This window comes from Canis lupus, chromosome 34 (genome assembly GCF_003254725.2).
Source record: "Canis lupus dingo isolate Sandy chromosome 34, ASM325472v2, whole genome shotgun sequence".
NCBI lineage: Eukaryota > Metazoa > Chordata > Mammalia > Carnivora > Canidae > Canis > Canis lupus.
Window position 1 is genome coordinate 13425669 of NC_064276.1, and position 24359 is coordinate 13450027.

Here is a 24359-nt window from a genome sequence, read left to right on the forward strand (position 1 = left end):
AATGTAATCCGTATCAAAATATTAACAGGATTTTTAACAGAACTAGAGAAAACAACCCTTAAATTTGTATGGAAACACAAAAGACCTTGAATAGCCAAAGCAATTTTGAAAAAGAAAAACAAAGCTGGAGGTATCGTAATTCCAAAGATCAAAGTATACTACAAAGCTGTAGTAATAAAAATAGTATGGTACTGGCACAAAAATAGAAACATGGATCAATGGAACAGAACAGAAAGTCCAGAAATAAATCACAATTACATGGTCAATTCATCTTCATCAAAGCAGGTAAGAATATCCAATGGGAAAAAGATAGTCTTCAACAAATGGTATTGGGAAAGCTGGACAGCTACATGAAAAGATTGAAACTGGACCATTATCTTATACCCTACACAAAGATAAACTCAAAATGGATTAAGGACCTAAATGTGAGACCTCAAACCATAAAAATCCTAGAGGAGAGCACAGGCAGTAATTTCTCTGACATCAACCATAGCAACATTTTTCTAGATATGTTTCCTGAGGCAAGGGAAACAAAAGCAAAAATAAATTACTGGGACTTGATCAAAATAAGCAGGTTCTGCACAACAAAAGAAATAATCAAGAAAGCAAAGAGACAGCATACTGAATGGTAAAAGATATTTGCCCATGACATATCTGATAGATGGTTAGTACATAAAATATACAGAGAAATTATGCAACTCAACATCGAAAAATAAGAAATAATTCAATTAAAAATGGGCAGAAGCTATGAATAGACATATTTCTAAAGAAAACATACAAATGGTCAACAGACATGAAAAGATGTTCAACATCACTTGTCATCAGTGAAATGAAAATCAAAAACATAATGAGATATCACTTTACACCTGTCAGAATGGCTAAAATAAAAAAACCAAGAAACGATAAGTATTGGTGAGGATATGGAGAGAAAGGAACACTTGTGCACTGTTTGTAGGAATGCAAACTGGTGCAGCCACTGTGGAAAATTCTATGAAGCTTCCTTAAAAAGTTTGAAATTAGAATTACCCCTATGATCCAGGAATTGAATTACTTGGTATTCACCTAAAGAATACAGAGGATCTATGCACTTTTATGTTTATTCCAACATTATTTACAATATCCAAAATATGGAAGCAGCTCAAGGGTCTCAATAGATGAATGGATAAAGAAATGTGGTATATTTATACAATAGAATATTATTTACCCATAAAAAGGAATGAAATCTTGCCATTTGCAACAACGTGGATGGACCTAGATGGTATAATGTTAACAAAATAAGTCAGTCAGAGAAAAACAAATACCATATGATTTCACTCACATGTGTATTTTAAGAAAAAAAAATGGACAAAGGAAAAAAAAGACACAGATCAAAAAACAGACTCTTGGGGCACCAGGGTGGCTCAGTCGGTTGTGTCCAAGCTCAGATCATGATCTCAGGCTCCTGATATCAAGCCTCAACTCTGCTCAGTGTGAAGTCGGCTTGAGATTCTCTCTCACTCTCCTTTTGCCCACCAACTCCCTCTAAGAGACATAAATAAATCTTTAAAAAACAAAACAAAACCCAGACTCTTCACTATAGGGAAAAAACAATGACCAGAGATGAGGTGGGTGAAATACATGAAGAGCATTAAGAGTATACTTCTCTTGATGAGCACTGAGTTATGTATAGAATTGTTGAATCACTATATTGTACACCTAAAACTAATATAACACTGTATGCATCCTGGAATTAAAATAAAAAAAATAAAAATAAATGTAAATTATTTTATGTTTTTAGAGGGAGAGAGCACAGGAGTGGGCAGGGGCAGAGGGAGAAGGAGAGAATTTTAAGCAGGCTCCATACGTAGTGCAAAGCCCGACCCTGAGATCATGACCTGAGCTGAAATCAAGAGTAGACTGCTGGGGCAGCCCGGGGGCTCAGCGGTTTAGTGCTGCCTTCAGCCCAGGGCCTGATCCTGGAGACCCAGGATAAAGCCCCATGTCAGGCTCCCTGCATGGAGCCTGCTTCTCCCTCTGCCTGTGTCTCTGCCTCTTTCTTTTCTCTGTGTCTCTCATGAATAAATAAATAAAATCTTTTAAAAAAGGGTAGACTGACTAACCCACTGAAACACCCAGGCACCCTGAATGTAAATTTTAAAACAATCCTTCAACTTTCTTCATTAACAAGAAGACAAAATCCACATTATTTTTAGCACAAGTAAAGCTCTTCACTATTTTTTCCATCTAAGTTTCTTTTTCCACAAGTCCCTAGGTATAATTCAGATTTATCCAGCTCTTTGCTGTCCACAGAATATACCATACTGGATTATACTTCCACACCTCTATGCATGCTGTTCCCTCCATTTGTAGCTCTCTTGCTTCTTTCTTCTCCTTGATGTACTAGGGAATCCATATATTGTTTCAGGCCTTTGTTCAAGTATCAGCTCTACTGTAAAGTTTTCCTTTACTCCCGCATTCCTTGTTTGTGACTGCATACTAGTTTTATGTGAATGTCATCAGTGTTATTTTACAAGAGTATAATTATTTGATAACAAATTTGCCTCTTTCACCAGGCGATAGGGTCCTTGTAGATAGAGATTGTTCTTACCCATTGTTGTTTCCTCACGGCAGTTTCCTCACTGTACTCACAGAGTACAGTGCCTTGTAATCTGTGAGTGCTTAATAAATGTTTGTTGAATAAATAGATGTTCATCTTTTCATTAATAATATGCCTTGAATTTTCCAAAGTGATACAATCATTTTTTTTTTTTTTAGGATAGAGTGTGCACATGCAAGGGGGGATAGGGTCAGAGAGAGAGAGAGAGAGAGAGAGAGAGAGAGAGAGAATCCTCAAGTGGACTCCTTGCTGAGTAAGGGGCCTGACACTGGCCTGATCTCACAACTCTGAGATCATCACCTGAACTGCAACCAAGAGTCAGACACTCAGTTGACTGAGCCACATCTGATGCAATGAATTCTCAGTGAGTAAATATGCAAAAAACATGTCAATGTTAATCGAGAAAAGAAAATATAAGTTTTATCCATTTAACAAAATAAAGAATTGGGCATTCAAAAGAAATGGAGTCATAAATCCTCTAATGAGATGTCGTTTTCAGACACATGCAGTATTAGATAAATTAAGACCCACAGAAAGGTAGAGTTGAAAGGGATGCTAATAATCACTTGCATCATGCACTTGATTTTACAGATGGAGAAAATGAGGCCTAGACAAATTAAGGGACTAACCTGATCCAGGTCTCAGCCCTGGCCAACCCTCTCTGACCAGCTCAAATGATTGAAATCAAAGGGCTTGACTGCTTCAGGAAAAGGAGTGTAAGAACTACTTGACCAACTTATTGAACCTTCTTGAAAATCAGGACAGGCCTAGGGAAACCCAGACCAGCTTTGAAGATATGGCTCCCTCCCCAATGTAAAGCTGAAAAGCTTTTGCGGTGGATATAGGGTAGATGGGAAACTCCATAGATTCTGTGCTGTAATGAATTGATGAGGCTCATTTTATGCCAGTAAGTACTCCTAAAGGTGTTGATTTAATTTGGTAAATAAGAATATAGCTTGAGCTTTGGAATTTCTCAGACTTTGAAAAGATAACATTATGCTTAATGTACAAATACTTTTATGAATAAATTTTAAAAGTAAATAATCCAATAAGAGCCCGGGCAAAACATGAATAAAAAATTTATAAAATAAAAAAGTATAAATGGTCAATAAATATAAATGATCAACAAATAAAAAAGTTAGAAAAATAGTAATAAAAAATGGTTACTTAAGTACAGGAGCATTATTATCACTTATATTGGCAATGCAGTTTTTGTTTTGTTTTGTTTTGTTTTTTAAGAAAATGCTCAGTATTGGAGAGGTGTTTGAAATGGAAACATTCTTACATTGCATTACAGTTCTGTCATTAGCATAACTTTCCTGGAGAATGGTTTGGTGATATGGATCAAGAGCTCCAAAAATGTTTGTAACTGGAGACTTAATATTTCCACTTCTAAGAATTTAAAATTAATCACAAATTTACACAGTGATTTATAAATGAAGCATTGTTTATAATAATGGAAAATTAGAAAAAATTTAAATGGCCAACAGTAGGAAGATGGTAATTTATTAATTTGGATATGATGGAACACTATTCATCATTAAAAAATGTGATTTGGGACGCCTGGGTGGCTCAGCGGTTGGGCGTCTGCCTTTGGCTGTGGGGGTGATCCTGGGATCACGGATTGAGTCCCGCATCAGGCTCCTGCGGGACTTCCTTATAGAAAATACAATTCTCCCTCTGCCTGTATCTCTGTCTCTCTCTCTCTTTTTGCGTCTCTCATGAATAAATAAATAAGTCTTTTTAAAAAAGTGATTTGGAAACTAATGGCATAGAAAATGTTTTAGTAAATACTAGTGAAAAAAGTGGTTATGTGTCATAATACATATATAGCAGAGTGTATATATAAATGTGGAGTGTGTTTGTGTACACATATGCATATATATGTATACATAAATGTGTATATGCATATAATTCCTTGCTATCTGACTTTCACTATATGAACATTCGTTGTAATCACTTATAAAAAAATCACTTGTAAACAAAAACTGACTACTAATTCACTATCCAAACTCATTACCTAAATTAAAAACAAAACTGTAAGGAATTTACAAACACTGTTTAGAGAAGACTCTTCAGCTGCCCTTGAGTCTGGGCAAGAGGATGATCAGAGCGCTGCAGGCTCATTGCACCTGCTCCCTACAGGAGTGTAAATAGGCTATGTGTTATCACTATCATTTTCCTTCTCTCCGCCTGCAGTCTAGGCATTCAGTACTGCCAATGATAGCTTCTGTGAGGCACTAAAAGCTCAGGTCCAATTTAAATGTTATTTTTATTATCTAATTAATTATTTTATTATGTTACATTACATATTTCCTGAGGTATAAAAGAAAAATGTAATTTGTATTTGCTAATTATAGATTCTATGTGGACTGCATGTAAATACCTACTAATGAGTTCATTAAGAGTTTAATAATTAGGCCATTGTTGTCTTATAGGCAGTATATTATGCAGAAATTCTTGGTGGGTTGTTACATTTGTGTTTAAGAGTATTTTAATGATATTTAGAGAAATTATGTGGAAGGTTTTGATGGGCTGAGAACTTTTTTTAAAATTTAAAGTAATGATATATGGCTTCTGTTAATTAAAAATTTGCTACCCCACAGTTTTTGAGAAGCAGATTATACTCAGAAAAATGAAGATAATGAGAAATGCGTGTATGTGGGGGTGTGTAGTTTTGATTTCTGTACTGTAATTAAATGCCCCTGAAATGTTAGTGTCTTCTCTGTGATACTGTGAATTTATGTTGAGTTTTACAATGTATTTCCATATTCTCTGAATTTTGTAAAATGAGTTTTTGCCATGAAGCTTTTCCAGTAAAGTAAAAAAGGAAGAGAAATAAGTAAGGTCTCAGAATTCCACTTCCAGTGACTTCAGGTGGAAGAAGAAGTTAAACAACATTTGTATAAGGGGTATGAGAAGAGTGGGGTTTTTTTGCATGGATTTATCATGATTAGAACTTATGTTTATGACATGGGTTCTTAGGAAAGAGTTCATAAATAAGCACTTGTTAGAATCCTCTCTTTCTTTTGGATCTGAGTTCATACTGTGTCTCAGTATGGCATTGTGGCATTGTGAGTGAGAAGGTAGGAGCCAGAATCTCTAGCTGACAAACATAAATTCTAGGCATTTAACATGAGGAAGGATATCTTGAAATTGTATTTTCTATAAGGAAGGAACATAAATATTTACAGGTACTATTAAAACTGTGTGGTATGGAGATCCAGACCATTTCTCAACTGTCCCCAAGTTCTCCAGCCTTCAGGACTTCCCATCTTTAGCAAGCAGTGGAGGTTCTTTGTATCACTTGATTAGCAGGAAGTCCTGTTTGTACTTATATTCCTCTTTCAGAGACTTCCCAAGTGTACTTACAGGTGCCTTGTTTACCTGGATTTTAATATTTTATAATTTATTATAAAAATCATAACAAATGTTGGAACTTTCAGACACCTCCTGTTCCCGAACCCCCCACTCAGGGTAAAGAAGAGGGGCTGGAGGTGGTGGAGTTTAATCACCCAAACTTCAAAGGCCAATGATTTAATTAATCATGTCTATGTAGTGAAGCCTCCATGGTAAAACAAAGGACAGGGTTAAGAGAGCTTCCAGGTTGATGAACATGTGGAGGTTTGAGGAAAGTACCCTAGGAAAGAGCCAGGAAGCTCTGTCTCCCTTTCCCACACCTTGTCCTATGTATTTCTTACACCTGGCTGTGCCTTAGTTATATCTTTTTCTAATAAACTATTAATCTAGTAAGTAAAACCTTTCTCTGCATTCTGTGAGTCATTCTAGCAAATGAATCAAATCCAAGAAACGGGTTGTTGGAACCTCTCATATATAACCTGTTGATCAGAGGGATGGGTGACAATTTGGACTTGTGATTGGCACTTGAAGCAAAGGGCAGTTTTGTGGGACTGAGTTGTTAACCTTTGGAATCTGGTGCTATCTCTCGGGAGATAGTGTCAGAATTTAACTGAATGGTAGGACACCCTGCTAGTGTTAAAAAATTGTTGGTAGCATGGGGGAAAATCTCCCCATAACAGACACACACGCACATATTGAAATTGGTGATCAGAATCTTTAGTCCCCTTTAACTGAACTACTAGTTCCATAAGGGCAAAGATTTTGTCTGATTACTGCTATAACCTTAAATATACATATGTATAGACACACACAGATATATACCCAGACACACGGATACACACACACAGACACACACACACACATATGTATACCTATAATGTGTATTTGCATTATGTGTGTATATTGATATCTTTGTTGAATAGATTACAATTCAGAGGGCCTTCAACTAAGTCTAAGTTATATTTATCTGGAGCAGTACTCAAAGCCTGAACTACTCTGTGAAGCACTTTCTCCACCTGACCTCTTGCTCTGCTTGCTTTGGAGTGTGTTCTTCTCATTGTCTCATCCAAGTTTGATTTTTGCTGATACAAACCAGTATTTCTGCCCCTCATAGCCCACATAACAAAACCAATAGCTGCAACAGTTGTGTTTGCCTGACTTTAAATAGCAATGTCTAGCCTGATCTGTGTGATTTGCCTTGACAAATCAATTCCCCTACTATATAGTTCATATGCTCCTGGTGGCAAAGCTCCATGTACCACAACTTCCTGCCCAGTACTTCACCTATTATAAGTGCATTCTGTATGGAGGGAAAAAAAAAAGAAAACTCAAATACATCCCATAAAGTAGTTGCTGGGGGACTTGTACAGCCCTCAATAAAACATGGGAATATGAACTTTTTAAACAAATGTCTTATCTGGCACCAGATTTGAAGAAAGCCATCCAGCCACTATTGGAATTTTAGCCTTGTCTTAGAGTCTCATGATGTCTTATCCATTGATTCTTTGGCTTCTGGAGAAATCATCACTTTCTCAATAGTCCCTGAATGGAAGAGACAATCTCTTGCAAAGAAGCATTGGAAGCACAAAAATCTTTGCAGGAATGTTCACAGGTCTTAGTGGGAGCAAGCAATGTTACAATCTTCTGGAAGGCCATCTAATAAAATGTATTACCTCACAAAATGTGCAAACATTTTGGCCCAAAATTTCATTACAAGAATTTAAGGATAAATTCATTAAAATGTATCATTATATACATTCAAGGATATCTGTTATAGCAGTCGTTCAAATAGAAAACATTTGGAAAACATCTAAATTTAGCAGGGTCTTGGTGAAAATGGACTTCAGAAAATGAATTTTTGTGTAATCATTACAAAATATGAGATAATTTTATTATGTATTATAGTGGAAAGATGGTCATGATATACTAGTGATTAAGAGTGTTATTATAGAACATTATTTAAAGTATTAATACATTAATTTAAAATGTTTATCTGCAAATACAAGTCCAGAAGGCTATGTTAAAACTGTTAACCGTAGATACCTCTAGACTTGGGTTTATGGGGAGGGTGTGTATTGCAGGGATGGTGTGCAGAAGATGTGGAGATGGATGGGAGCTCTTTTGGTCTACTTTTTAAATTATCTCACATTTGAAGACAAAATTATAAAATAATTTATAATAAAAACAATTAAATATTTTAATTTTGAAAAAAGCCTTCCTGAGAGTATCTGAAATTTCTAGTACAATAATATCTCTTGAGGTTAATGTTACTGTCCATGTCAATCTTGTCACTTTATGTCTTCCATTACCAAGAAACATTTGGGGTCAATGGGACCATTATTTCCTTATCTTCTCATCACAGTAGAACCAGTATTTACCCTCAGATATTCTGTCTTATAATTGGATTTTCATAAAACACTTGATAGAATTTATCTACTTTAATATTTATCTAAATTATTCTCTCTGTCTCTGTCTCTATTTCTCCCATCTCTGTCTTTCTGTCTCTTTATCACTATCTATCATCTATCTATCTATCTATCTATCTATCTATCTATCTATCTATCTTCAGCATCATCATCAATCATCATCATCATCATCATCATCATCATCTAAATTCAGATACTGCAAAATAGCTCCAGGATCTTTAATTAGAAATGCAACTACTGGAATTTTTGATGAAAGATCCACAATTGAGGGTCTTTTGACATCAATAAAAGATGTAAGCCATATTCTCAGGTTCCATAGTGGCAGCAGTGTCTCCCTTGAGGAACTTTTTGATGTTCATTTTCTCCTCATGCACCCAAAAGCTATCTTATGGCTCTAAAGTGTTCTTCAGATATTGACAGGCAGAACAAGCCTGAAAATAACATCTCAGAAGCTTGGGGGCAAATCCTTCCTGCTGCAAAAGAAACAAACAAAAATCATATTTTATGATTTTTCTTTTTAAACAAGTAAAAAGGACCGGAGAAACTGGTGCTTCTTAATGTTTGCTAACCAAGTTCCTTGGATTGGAAAGAGATTGCCTTCTTTCATGCTGAGAGAAGCAGAAATGGAAATTATTCCATCGTTGCTTAGCTCAAACACTTGGGAATTTATTGACAATTCAGCAAAAGCAATTAAAGAAAAGGAGAAAAGGCTAAGCAGCTTGTATTCAGCAAGTCCTTTTTCTTCAGATATGATCATATGAGGCCAGGTGCCCTTTAATGCCATTAAAGGAACTCAGGGAAAAAGAAGCTATTCAGATTAACCCCTAAAAATATTTGGGCAACAGCTGTTTTCCTTTGGGATCTCTTGCTTCAGTTTGTACTCCTTACCTCTTTCTCACTCCGATAACCCATCCAGCCTGCCTTCCTAGACCAGCCTGTCTGGATTATGGACCCTCTACCACTTCCAATCCTGCAAAGTGAAATATACCTGTCCCATGTCCTATTTTCTTAGGGCCCAGATGTTGGACACATGTGTAGTGGAAAGATCCCCTGACCTGTTTTCAGGTGCTTTGACTTTTAGAGTTTCCTTATGGGTGTTTGGGTGGTTTAGTCAATTGAGTGTTCAACTCTTTTTTTGGCTCAGGTCATAATCTCATGGGTCATGGAATTGAGCCCCATCTGGGCTACACACTCAGTAGGGAGTCTGATTAAAGACTTTCTTTGGCACCCACTCCACTTGAGTAAACGCTGTCTCTCACTCTTTCAAATAAATTTTAAAATCTTTAATAAAAAAGAGGATTAAATGGCATAAAATAAACATAACAGATTTGTGGCCTTTCAAATATTTTATAGATATAAATTTGTTATATCATGTTCTGCCCCTATAACTCAAAGCTCTATGAACTAATGCAGATCATTTAACCTCCCTGGACTTGTGTTCCCTTGGCTATAGATAAGGATAGAAGACACTGGAGTCCTCTCCAGCATTAAAGTCCTATGTTAGCAACTAAAATGCTTAAATGCATATTTTAACAAAGGCATCTCAAAAGCACTCTTTAGCTCAAGAAAGTGATTAATAACCCATGAAGATAACAGCAGAACTATTTTGGGGAATAAGAAAATGGGTGGAGCTTTTGGTTGTTCTCAAATTCTGGTGTTAATTGTTGAATGGAGCTGGGAATTGTATCCCCAGCATTCTGGAAGAAACATGTTACAGAATCAATTCTGAGTTCATATTCTTTAAGCTAACAACTCATTATGTGAAGTGAAGTTTTAATGGAAGTTTTCTTCTATTAATGAATAAACACAAAATCATTAAATTTTAAAAAAGAAAATAATTTCTTTTCTTTTATGAACCAGCTACTTAAAAAAATTATAGTATTGTCTCTTCCTAAAGTATTGAGTGTCTTTCCAATCTTGGGAACTATTATTAATATAAATTAGGCATGTGAATCACTGGCTGAGTAAACCAAGATGATTGTTATTGGGCCAATGGTCTAAGACGGCGGGGTTTACCATTCAGACACAGCTGATACTATCTAATTTATCAGCTGCTTTTAACATCCAGTGTTCTTGTGTTTTTCAAAGGAGTACCTGTGAGGGTTCCAAGCATTTGATTTACATAGAACATTTATATCTTTTCCCTGACTTAAGGAATTATCTGTAGCAGGGATTAGGTTGAAGCCATAGTTAAAAGAGATTTTTAAAGGATTGGTACCCGAGATCCTAATAGACCATTTATATTATTTGTACTTGTGGATATATCATCTTATTCTATCTTCCCATGAACTGGTAAAGAGTCAGAGTGGCAGATTAAAGATCGCCACAATTTTTAAACATTCCTCCTATGGAAAGGTGGGTCTGTGTCTCCTCTTCTTGAATCTGGATTGGTCCTGTAACTGTTGTAACCGGTTGAATATGAAAGAGTAGCACTGTGTCCATTTCTGGGCCCAGACCTAAAAGATTGGCAATATCCTTTTTTTTTTTTTTTTTTTTTTGGTCTTTGAACAATTCTTCTAAGAGCCCTGAGCTGCTACTACTTTGAGACTGTTCTTACTGGAGTGACCAAATGTACGTACCTTGAGCCGTAGACCTAGGTGAGCCTGGCCTTCCACATAATCCTACTAAGGCACAAATATGTGAGTGAAGGCATTTTGAATACTCAGAACAGCCTATACCCAAGCGGATTACTACTGAATGATCTCAGTCAAGGCTGCATTGAGCACACAGATTATCCAGCTAAGATCTATGGAATTTCCTGATCCAGGGACCACAAACTATAACAAAATGGTTGTCAAAGCCACTAAGTTATACAGTAATTTGTTACATAGCTATAGCTAGATGACTAGAATGGGCTAATCTCATTTTATAAATTCTGAACTGAGGTTCGGAGACTTACTTAAGGACTTGAATCCAAACAATCTATTATAACACAGTTCTAGAAATACACTCCATTATACCACAGTTCTTCTTTATGATAATAATGATTTTTTCATTCTAAGAAATGACCTTTTTAATTGCAAGACATGTGATTTATCATGAATCATTGAATTGTTTCAGAAGGTTTAGGGGGAAATTTAAAGCTTAATTTTATTAATTATAGATTTTACTCATTCCTAGTTTTCTATTTCTAATTTACTAATATATCTTGTGCTTTTTACATTAAGCTGGTATGAATCTTTCTTAGAGAAAAATGGTACATTAATACATTTAGTAAAATACTTACCATTACCAAACTCAATTGATGGCTCTGTTTTAGAGTTGCCAGATAAAATACAGGATCTAAGTAGGGGACATGTTTATACTAAAATGTATTCATTGTTCATCTGAAATTCAAATTAATTGGATATCCCACATTTTTGTGTGCTAAATCTGGCAAACATCATCAGTGCCAACTCCAAAAAATTGTTTCCTATCTATTGTCTTTGGTACTCAGGGATCTAAACTAATGTTTGTAGTTCAAACCTACTTTGGGTGGGAAATGGCAAACAGGTAACCAGAGTTCAAGAAGATTTATATGAAGCCTGTGGGAGTGTCTTTGCCAAACATTAGCCTGAGGTAGAACTTCAGCAAAAACAAAGTTTATTTATTTCCTGCCTTCTTTCTCCAGTATGCCTGCCTATCTCTTGTCCAATCCTGGAATGGATTACACTGCTCAAAGTAGCTCTTACGGTCTAATTATTTGTGTATTAAATATATATTGAGCATCTAAAATATGTCAGGTACAGTAGTGAACAGCTAAAGATTGAATTCATAGAAGAAAGGCCTCAGAGCATAAGAGGAAGGAGGAATTAACCATATACTCAGAAGCAATATTTTGCATTTTATCTTTTATCATATGTAGCAATATCCTGTGGCAAGGCCTTATAAATAAAGTCCTATCAGAGCTGAGAGTTGACAGGTAAGTAAGAGTTATTTCATACTGTGGTCCAGTCTTTTATTTATGTATTTATTTTTAATTTTAGAGAGAGAGGGTGTGTGCAGGTGAGCAGGAGAAGGAACAGAAGGGGAGGGAGAGAGAGAGAGGAGGAGAACCCCAAGCTGAGCACAGAATCCCACGCAGGGCTTGATGACACAACCCTGAGATCATGACCTGAGCCAAAACCAAGAGTCAGTCACTTAACCAACTGAGCCACCCATGTACCCCTATTATATAGTACAGGATTAAGAAACTTCTGATTGCTATTATTATGAAAAACATTTTTTATGAAAATAAATTCTAAACAGATTTGTTTTACCAGTCCTAAACTAGGTTTAGACAGTCAAAGTAAAATGGAGATCTGGAATAAATATCTAGATATTTTGAACAAACTTCCTGCTATTGAGGAAAATGGAGCAGGGAACCAGATATAAACAGATTGGAGTCAGATGACCTAGATTTATATCTTCACTGCCATTTATTAGTCATGTGATGATGACCAGCGCTCTTAGACTCTATATCCTCAGTGTCCTCATCTGTAAAATGACAGACAAGACCTACCAGCCTAACAGAGTTATCATGGAGATCAATTAAGATAATGATTATATAATACAAAATCATCATCATTATTAACATCATGAATATTAGCATAAGAGTGAACAAGTTCACTAAATCAGTTCTACGGTGGCATATACAGTAATGGACTACCATTTGTTGGATGGATATTTACAAGTTAAGCATAACTTCTAGCTAATTATCTAAAAAATTCTTGGAATCTTTTGTCTCTTCTAATGGGGCAATTTATGATCAATACTAAATTTCTCTATAGCATCTGTATGTAACCTGGAATTTTGAAATTGCAACTATAGAACATCATAAAATAGCATTTACTTGTGGAGTGGCCACCTGTAGTTTTGACTTTGAGCAAATATTTATTGACAGCCTCATATTTACAAGATGCTGTGCAAAAATTATAATAATAGTTCCTAAATTATCATGATGCTTTGTCTTACGTAGCACAAACTGTTTTCATATTCAATAATTCCCATTGATTACATAGCTAGGGAATATGTCATCATCCTGATTTGACTTTACCACTACTGTTCCTACAGATCCACTCCATTGCTTCTCATCATGTGGTAAAATAATCACAATTTAATCAACTTAATGTCCATGACTTAAATAAGAGAGACCTAGAAACTAACCTAGTGAAATTGCTTATTCAGTTTAAACTTCAGTTATTGTTTTCTCGAATATTTGTTTTCTCTATTTTTATCCAGATATTAAAGGATCAGTTAATTTTTTTAACTGAAGTATAATTGACATACAATATCCTATTAGCTTCAGGTGTAAGTCATAGTGATTAGACATTTTTATATGATCCCCATGATAAATCCAGTTACTGTCTGTCACCATACAAATTATGTTCCTTATGCTGCACTCTACATCCTCGTGACTTATTTTATAACTAAGTTTGTGCCTCTTAATCCCTGTCACCTATTTTCCTGCCTCCCAAACACTTTCCTCTTTGGTAACCAATAGTTAATTTCCTGTGTCTATGAGTCTGTTTCTATGTTATTTTGTTTATTTTTCATATTATACATATAAAATTTTTATATTGGCTGTGGAAAAAAGGGAACCCTCATACTGTTGGCAAGAATAGAAGTTGGTACAGTCACTATAGAAAAAAGTATGGAAGTTCTTCAAAACATTAAAAATAGAACTACCATATGATCCAGAATTTTCACTTCTGGGTTAAAATATTTATTTTCGCCATATTTATCTGAAGAAAACAAAAACACTAATTTGAAGAAATATGTGCACCCCTATGTTCACTGAAGCATTATTTACAACAGCCAAGGCATGGAAACAACCTTAGTGTTCATCACAAATGAAAGATAAAGAAGATGTAGTATATAAAAATAAAAAAATCATTGAGCCATAAAAAAGAAGAAAATTCTGCCATTTGCAATAACATGAGTGGACCTAGAGGGTACTATAGTAAGTGAAATAAGCCAGACAGAAAAATAAATGTCATTTAGTTATTTTTAATGAGATGGGTCAGAACAATATTCTAAAAATAATATTTCTGAAGGATACTTATGGACATGGAGAATTCTCATGATGTAATTTTATATTCAACTATGTAATAGTTAAATATGTAATATAATCCCAATTTTAAAATATCATATGCACATATATGGACACATAGAAGAAAAGACTAAAAAGAAATATACCAAAATGTCAATGATAGTCACAAGCTCAACTTAATTAATCATCAGGAAAATATAAATGAAAACCACAATATGACAGTACTTCATCAACCAAAATGGCTGAAATGAAAAGAAAGAAAATACCAAAGCAACTAAAAGTTCATACTCTGCTAGGAAGAATGTAAATTGGTACAACTACTTTGAAAAACTAATCGGCGGTGTCTACTAAACTGAACATATACATATTCTATACACACCTTATCACCCAGCAATTCCATTCCTAAGTAAATATTTAACATCAATGTAGATATATATTCGCCACAAAACATGTACAAAAATATTCATAATGGACTATTTGTAATTGTCCCAAACTGTGTATTCAAAGTTATGAAAATAAATGAATATACAGAATAGTATGAATAAATTTCAAAAATGTCTATATAAGTGAAAGAAGAGGTTACATATAAATCAGAAGCAGACAAAATTTGTTTTGGGCATTAGCAGAGATAATGATATTTATCTTTGGTGGAAGGTTGTGAGAAAGGGGACATGAGATGGGGAGGATTCTTACACTTTCTTGATCTGGGAGCTGAAATCTAGTTACACAGAAAATTTTCTTATTTAAATACATATAATTATTGCAATATTGTGTGTGCTTATATGCTACAATTTAAAAGCTCCAAAGAGGGAAGAAAGTTAATGGTTGTTACTTCCCCATAGGATATAGGCAAATTTTAGATCCCAATTTATACTTTCCATTATTTTCCAAATTTTCTTTATAATGAACATATACCAAAAAAGTGTTTTTTTCTTCAAGATTTTATTTATTTATTAATGAAAGACAGATAGAGAGAAGCAGAGACACAGGCAGAGGGAGAAGCAGGCTTCTCACAGGGAGCCTGCTGCAGGACTCGATCCTAGGACCCTGGGGTCATGCTCTGAGCCTAAGGCAGCTGCTCAACTGCTAAGCCACCCAGGCATCCCTAGAAAAAATGTTTTTAAGAGAATCTTTTCCTATATTGTTTCTTGGGTATTAATAATTGTAATAATACTTGAAGCTCCATGAAGAATATTTCAAAATAAAAAGAAATCTTTCATATATGCTACCCCATAGTGCTATGAAATGGTCACAGCAGCCATCATTATTTCCTATTTAATTAGAATTTCTTTGAGTTAGATTCAGGAACTGAATATTTTTCAACATTCCTAGATTATTCTTATTCACAACTGATTTTGAGAACTAACCAGTGCACACTATTACAAAGGGTAATGTCTTACAGAAAAAGGGCAAAATAGGAAGAAGTTTATTCTCTCTGCTATTCAAAATCATTTGTCTGGTTAGTGTTATTATCTAAAAACCTGAAAATATTTTCACTTCTGTATTGCATAAGTGACTTATGAGATAGCCAAGAAAATAACAACTCTTCAAAGGCCTGATCTATTCTCATCTAAGGAGACTTCAGAATATAAAAATGATAAGTGAAAATGATAAGTGGTAATGTAAACCAATTGCCCAAACTTGTCCAGTTTATAATTCATTTGAAGTTATGTCAGGATGATCCTAGTTACTGCATTGTGCTCAGAGAAACATTATTAACAATGAAACATTCATTTTAATCTGAATGTTCAATAAGACATTATTGATCAATACTTATTGAGTATTCATTATACACAGGGCATTGAAAAATAGAGCAAAGTGTAAAATAATATGGCTATTTCCCTCTTTTAAACTCCACTGCTTGGGGATCCCTGGGTGGCGCAGCGGTTTGGCGCCTGCCTTTGGCCCAGGGCACAATCCTGGAGACCTGGGATCGAATCCCACATCGGGCTCCTGGTGCATGGAGCCTGCTTCTCCCTCTGCCTATGTCTCTGCCTCTCTCTCTCTCTCTCTCTCTCTCTGTGACTATCATAAATAAATAAAAAAAAAATTAAAAAAAGATTAAAAAAAAACTCCACTGCTTGAAAGATAGTAAGTATATAGCAATGGTATGTGATGGCAGAGAAATTCAAATGCAAGAATATCTAACCATAGGCTCTGTGCATAGAATAATGTAATTAGGCTGATAATTTTTCACCTTAAATAGTCCATAATTATAAAGCTCAGCTAAATTTGCATTACTCTTATATGGTAGTTTCCAGACTAAATTAATCCATAGGATATAATTGTGAAACTACTTCCAAATGAGAATTTTTACTGTTTTCTTTTAATCAATGCCACCTGACTTCCTATTAATAACCACAGTTGTTTATATTTTAATCTTTTCAACTTTGTGCTTATGTAAAATGTCCTTTACTTCAGAAGTAGGTGAAAACAATTTGAAAGGGTCGTTAAGATTTTTCAGAAAGCGCTTTTGAATGTAAACTATATTATAATGAATTATTCCCAAAACAATATTAATCATGACTAACTTGACTATTTTTTAAATAAAATACAGTTTTGCTTCAAAATCCATTCAAACAGAAATTTATAAAAAGATAAACATTTTATCTGGGTATAATTCTGAAATCTTTTCTTCTAGGTTCTGCTTGAAGAGTTTTGAATATGTTCAATTAAGTTTTTCCAATTATTTTCTTGTGATTGTTGAATGTGATATCATGGACACTGAAACTCTGAAGACAGTGGCTACGCAGAGATTGAACATATCTTCATAGGCAGGCAACTTCACCTAAAGAGAAGTCATCTTTCTACAATTTGTGCATATATAAATGCAGCATGGAGTAATCCTAAAGAGAAGAATTTCACTCTCCAATTTGAACTACAATAAAGGAATCCCAGAGATGTTAAGGGCCTAAGACACAGAACAAGTTGTTTCTAGTTTAAAAAAAAAATAAAGAAAAAAAAACAATATCCTATGAATCTTACTCCTTTGCTCTTTTTTATTCCACAAAATGGGTTTTACTTTGTCAAATGCATAGTCCAATGATAATATAAGGATGAATAACATTTATTATAGTATTATTGTTTATAATTCTTATCTGATACTTTCTGATAAGAATTTAAGAAGCAAACATGGCTCCCTTAGATATAATCTATGTTTTAGCCAAATCAAACTTGTAGCAGCTTTTCTTCATGTCTTTGACCACTCTTTATACTTTTCCTGTTCTTTAGCTGGTTACTTACTAGTTCCTACTTTTTGTTATAAATTGCTAAATTAAAACCCAATGTATTGATAGGTATTTGGGAAACAGTGTAAAGTCAGGCCATATTTGCATAATTTATACATTTGCCTAAAGTTTATAGAAATGAATACAAAAATAGAGATAAAATTTTAGGAAACTAGAGACATGACCACAAAATTATGTTACAAGCTCACCAGATTTGATAAGCTTGTTATACATTTGGATAAAAACAAATGAGGATACTAAGGTTTAGATCAGTAAGTGAGTGAAGAAGTTCAAGTGAAGAAAGGGAACCGTGGGAGGAAAAAAAGGAAGTGGTTCATTTGAGACTCATCCTTCCTCTACAAAATAGGATAGGAGCAGGTCTGATAGAAAAATCACATTATGCTATCATTTAACCTCCCTAGTTGGTTTTTTAACAGTAGTCTGGTGCATGACTGAAGGTGAGATTAAGCCTAAAGAGAGTCTGTAAGTAATACTTGGTGGTGGTAGTAGTGGTAGTGATGGGAGATTTGTGCTACTTACTGAAATCTATAAAAGATTGATGAGGGAGACCAAAGCCGGGGAACAGCTAAACACTAGGTACTCTTTCCTTAGAAACTATGGAAAACTCTCAGAGCAAAATCCTCAAATTTTCAAAGAAGTAGGCAGATACAGCCCACTTGAATTTTGGCTACCAGTTCTCCAGCTTACTCTTCATACAGCCCCTTGTAACTGAATGACTAGTTAAAAGGTGTGGACTTGTACACTAGGTTTTCTGTTCAAAGTCTAAGGGAATATATAAACCATAACCAGGTAAATAAGGAATAGAATCTTAGTGTAGTTCAATGATAAATAAAGAGTTCTTCAGCCAGACTGAGAAAAGTAGGACATTCACCAAAAGGAAAAAGTCAGTATAGTCTCAGACTTCTAACTTCATTAGAGTCAGAGGATATGGAACATCAATAAAAGGTTTTGAGGAAAATGAACATTGTAGTTTTCAAGGAAGGAGTTTAAGGCTTCTCTTTATCATTTCTTTTACTCCAGTTCAAAGAATTGCTCTTAGTTGGTCAGATTCTACAGGAACATGTTGCCTCAACTTGCTGTGGGGAGTGTCCTTGTGTAATGAGTTAAAAGATCATTGCAAGTGGATGTGTCTCTTTTTGTATTTCTTTTCCATAATGCTGAGGTGGTAAGGACCAAGAACCTTGACTCAGCATCATGGAAGGAAAACAATCCCAGTTCAGCACTCAGGATTGAGGAAAAATCATTATCTATCTTTTTGTTTACATTGCATCTAGTGCTGGTATATGTGTATTTATCAACCTGGAAAAAAAAGAAATAGGGCCTATCTTAGCCTGATTTTGTCAAAACTTATTTAAATCTAACTTGTTTATAGCCTAGGAATAGTTCAAGGCCAACAGAGTTCCAGGCCAACAGAGTTTGGCTCTGGAAACAGGGTTAGCAGTAGTTAAATAGGATGACTCATAAAGGTTTAAAGTTAGAAAGTAATCAGGGGTTCTCTTCAAGATAGGTTTGTGATTTCGTTTGAGTCCTCACATGCCACCCTAAATATATAGCAATGATAAACTCTAAAGTGAAAATTAAAAAGACATGGCTGAACTAAAAACTTACCTATGCCTATGAAAATGCAAGAAAAAAAAAAAACTAATATAAGTTTACTCCATTTTTTCTACTGAAATTTGGAACAAAATTAAGCAAGGCTAAGATAGAGTACAGAGATTAAATGTGGCCCATGTAAAGTAGGAGACTAGGGCCAGGCTTACTGCTTTTAAAATTGACCATGTTAAATAAAGCTTCATCACCCATGAAAGGAAGTTGTAAAAATCTGTGACCAACAATTTCCTGGATTACAGATTGTGCATACTGAGAGACAAAAGTAAGTAGACACAGATTCAAAGCTAGGACTTGGGCCAATTTACTCACTTGCTCATTGACTATATCATCAGGACACTAAGATAAAGTGGAGTTTAAGACAACTATAAAACAGGTAGGCAAGGAGGTATGGGCACAGAGGAAAAAACAAATTCCCACAGGATGCAAAAGTTCAAAGTAAAAATTCATACACACTAAGAAAATCAATAAATTAAAAATGGAAGAGTGAATTACCTTCTGGTTAACTTTAGGTTATTTAACTTGCAGGTATTCCTGAAAATGAGAAATGAAAATATTGGAATAAAATAAGGAAAGTTAATATTTGGGTAAACTGTAAATTAGAAAAACTTAAAGGGAGAATTAGCAAATTGGAATACAGCATAGGAATTCAACTAAAACTCATAGAAAAATTTAAAAATATGGAGTATCAATTGAGTTATTCCAATATAAATTTCATAATAATCCAGAAAGGAGTATAGAAAGAATAGTAGAAAAGAAACATTCAAAGATACAATAATTAAGAATATTCTTAAATAAAAGAAATACATGAACCTCATTTGAGAATATCCACTATATTAGTTTCCTAGGGCTACTGTTACATAGTGGTAAAGACTAAGTGGCTTAAAATTAGTTCCAGAGGCTAGAGGTCCAAAATCAGGATGTTAGTAGCATGATTCTTTCTGAAGGCTCTGAGGAAGAATTTTTTTCCTTGCCTCTCTCTTATTTTCTGGTGATTTGCTGGCAATTTTTGTCTTCCTTGACTTGTAGACATATCACCTCAAACTCAGCACTGATTTTCACATGGCATTCTCTTTGTATCTCTCTCTTCCATGTATGTCTGTCTCTATGTCCAAATTTTCCCTTATTTATAAAGACACCAGTCATATTTAATTAAGGTCCATCCCAATGACCTCAATCTAACTTAATTAACCATGTGAGGACCCTGTTTCCAAATAAAGTCACATTTTGAGGTACTAGGGTTAGGACTTCAGTATATCTTTCTTAGGGGATACATTTCAACCCATAACACTGTCCAAACACTTAACATGGAAATTAAGGTGAAACTTCGGAAAATTAAAGATCAAGAGAACCAGAAAGAAGCAGATTAGCAGTAAAATTCTCATTAAAGGGGCGGTGGCTCAGTACTTGAGAGTCTGCCTTTGGCTCAGGTCAAGATCCCGGGGTTCTAGGTTCAAGTTCCACAACTTGGGAGCCTATTTTTCCCTCTGCCTGTGTCTCTGCCTCTCTCTGTGTCTCTCATGAATAAATAATTAAAATCTTTTTAAAAAACAATTTCTCAGAAGTAACAACTGGCAGAAGACAAAGGAAGAATATCTTCAAAGAGCTAGGAAAATAACTGTTAAGCTAGAATTCTATACCTAATTAAAATATCCTTCCAAAGTAAGGGTGAAATAAATAATTGTTTTCAAACACAGGAAGTTCTAGAAGCTTACTACTCATTGATTCTTGCATAAAAACCTACTAAAATTAAACCTGAAGAGGAGTAGGGTGCAAGGACTTATAGTCAGGTCAGAAATTGGCAACACACCTTGGAATAGCAACAACAAAATGTAAGAAATATATTTTATGTGGGCATTTTAAAAGGGAACAAAATAATCTAGTTAACTATATTAATACTAGGATAATGAGGGTAAAAATATACTAAAGACTTATTTGAGAGGAAAAAGTTTGAATAACTTTAGAGTTTGTTGCAGAAATTTATATTATATATATGCCAAAAGTATATTAGACAAAAAGAGAGAAAAATAGTAGGCAATGCGTTAATATGAGACAAATATTTATGTTACAAACATTAAAAATTTGCAAATTAGGAGAAAAACAGATCTACAATGAGAAAAGAAAATCAAAAGCCCTGGTATAAAATAGACAATGGTCATTCAAAATTGATTAATAGAAGAAATATAAGTGGCCAAGAAACATGAATCTATATTTAATTGCATTAATAATCAGTAAGTGAAAATAATAAATGATGAAACATATTTTGGATTTTGGATTAGTAAAGATTAAAAATATAGATAAAATCCATTATTAATGAAGGTGTAAGGAAAGACTCACTCTCATGTTTTATTGATAGGAGTTACATGAATAGTTCTTTCTTTAAGTGATTTGGTTTATGCATCAAACTGTAAATTGAATAAATTACTCGACCCAGGGTATAATCCCACTTTTAGAAATTTAATCTAGGGAGACAATTACAAAGGTGTTCTTCACATTGTTTATAATACAACCTTGAGAATTCAATAGGATAAAGTAGTCATTTAAGGATGACAAGGCAGAAAAGCATAAACAGGAATGCCCTTGGACATTGCATTGTTCTCTTTTAATTTTCAGCTTAATGAATTTAAACCATTTTTGCTGCTCCACTATAGAATTCAAAGACATAAGATTTCTCTTTTAAATTGGGAGCATGATTTTATTGCCATAAATTAGTAGTGGCCTTAATAAACAAGAGGCAAACAGACATATTACCTATTATCATCAGAAGGATGGAACTAAGATCATTGGTTCCAAGCCAAAGCCTTCCTTCTTGGCAGATATCCTCCATTACATCAACTCATTAAGATACCTGCAGTTAATTTATTTTGAAGGATTTCATCAGATAGTTCAATGTTATGGTTATGGTTTTAACACCTTCCCTGAAAAACACCCAGGCTAAAATTATTGAGCCCTTCTATGGTGAGTCACCAACATAAACACATCGATGTCTGCAGGTGCTAAAGAGGTAAAGTAATTGAATAGAGTAGGTAAGAAATGTAGTCAGCTGAGGAGTGTAGAATATTTGGGGACAAATTTGGGGACGATCTTAGTTTTTCTTAGGCAATTTGGTGGACAGCTTTTCCAGTTGTTTCACTCAGTGAATGGGTCCAGCCTTTGGAGAAATTGTACAGCAGTGGACAATGAAAGCTATAGGTTTGGGACATTCAGTTTAACTTTCTACATCACCTGGCCTCGTATTCATTTTGAAGGAAGCAGCTACCTTTTTCAGAAATACTATATCAGCTTTTTCAGAAATTCTGCATCAGCTGAGATTGGCTTGCAATCTTTCAGCGTCTCTTGCTCAGTAATTTCACATAGAACTAGTATTGTAGTGTATGTGTTCAGGCTACCATATAAGATTGTATAATTTTACTGGTTCAGGAAAGTACTTTCCCCACAGGTTCTGGTCCAGCCAATGAGATATGCTCTACCATCACCTTCTTCAAGAATCAATACTGTACAGGATTAATAATCTCCATTTTTAAATAATCTTTCCAGTAATTTACTGAATTGATAGAGAAAGATAAAACTGAATTTACTCTGGTTCACAGGTACTATTTCATGGTACAGATTAGGGCTACATCAGAATTTAAATAGCCCCATAAAATATTCCAGACAACCACCACCATCACCACCACCATCACCACAACACTATCTCTGTGGATTCAAGTAAAATGAAATAAATCAGTTTTTCTGAACTCCAAAGCAGCTTTTCCTTCCATGTTCCCTATCCCAATGAATAGAACTACGATTCATCTAATTTTTCAGGCCCCAAACACAAGCATGTCTTTGATTCCTATTTCTTCCCAACGATTTACCATGCCCTGTCAATTTTATCTCAATTGACTTCCATTCATCCAGTGCCTTTACTATAATTAAGGATACCATCATTTTAAGAAGGCCCCCAGTTGATCTCCTTCAGTCCGTCCTTGCCTCTTGTAATTTGCTCCCTTCAAGGCAAAGTGACCTTTCCAAGATGTAAATCTAATCATCTCACTTCACTACTTAAATATTTTCAGGTGCCTTCAGGTAAAGACTCTGGCTTAACATGGAGCTAATAAGGCTGATAAGGTTATGTAGGCTTATAAGGCTTATAAGGCTGATACCTGCCTGCCTTCCAATCTCATTTCTTACCACTTTCCTTTTGGACCATTTTGACCTATATTCAGTTTTGAGAATAATGTCTTTCTCTTTCCCTAATCTTTGGCTCTTTGAAAAAATTCTTCCTTCTGGAATCCTCTTCCATCTGCTCTTCACCTGGCTAATTTATGAGAACATTCCAAGTTTCACTGGGGATATTATTACCTTGTGTAGGATGACTTCTCTGGTCCCTAATCCTAGTTAAGATGCCCCCTCTGGAGTAGTAGTAACCCCACTTATTAGTAGTACTTATTATGTCAAATTGTAATTGCATATATCAAACTCCAGTGCATTCGATGACACATTCTTAAAGCTGAAATTATCTTTATTTGTCTAGCACTTAGCAAAATGACAAATAATATGCCTAAATATTCACTAAATACTAAACAGTCACAGACTGACTGAATGACTGACTGACTGACTGACTGAATGAATGAATGAATGAACGAATACACTGGAATAGATCTTGGCCAGGTATATTTACTAGGAGTGCAGCCTATATAAAACTAGATTATGCAAAACTGGGGCTATCATGGGCTAATATTAATATAAATCACCTTTAATATATTAAGATTAGAATATCTTCAACAGTTAGGATTGCTAAATATGTATTTGAACTAATAGCAAAGAAATATTAATGGCAAAGTTCCTTTTACTAAACAGATGCCATTCATATTGTTATGAACAGTTACTGAGTGCCAGCAATGTGTGAACCTCTAGACGGAATGTTGTGTTAGACAAAGTTTCTGCTTGGGAAATGATTTTAACAGACGATGTGCAAACATAGTATAAGCCTGAATTATGCTCAGCAGAAGGAGGAGCAATAAGACTTTCTAGTTTTCATGGAAGCTTTGCCCTAACTGGATGTTAAATTTAAAATTTTAAAGAAAAATGTTTAGGAATATGTTTTGCTTGAGATTATGGTGGTCACT

The 24359-nt window shown here is 34.7% G+C and overlaps 1 protein-coding gene across 7 annotated transcripts in view; it reads right to left on the minus strand.

The window, feature by feature from the left end:
* Nucleotides 1-24359, minus strand: part of PEX5L (peroxisomal biogenesis factor 5 like) — a 320427-nt gene that overhangs the window by 245617 nt on the left and 50451 nt on the right. For 5 of the 7 annotated variants that reach the window (XM_035710239.2, XM_025451226.3, XM_025451231.3 and 2 more), the window contains one exon: nt 19744-19782. The exons of the other annotated variants lie outside the window; for them this stretch is intronic. The gene's annotated coding sequence lies outside the window, so the exon portion shown is untranslated. The remainder of the gene's footprint in view (nt 1-19743; nt 19783-24359) is intronic. 7 annotated transcript variants of the gene reach the window in all.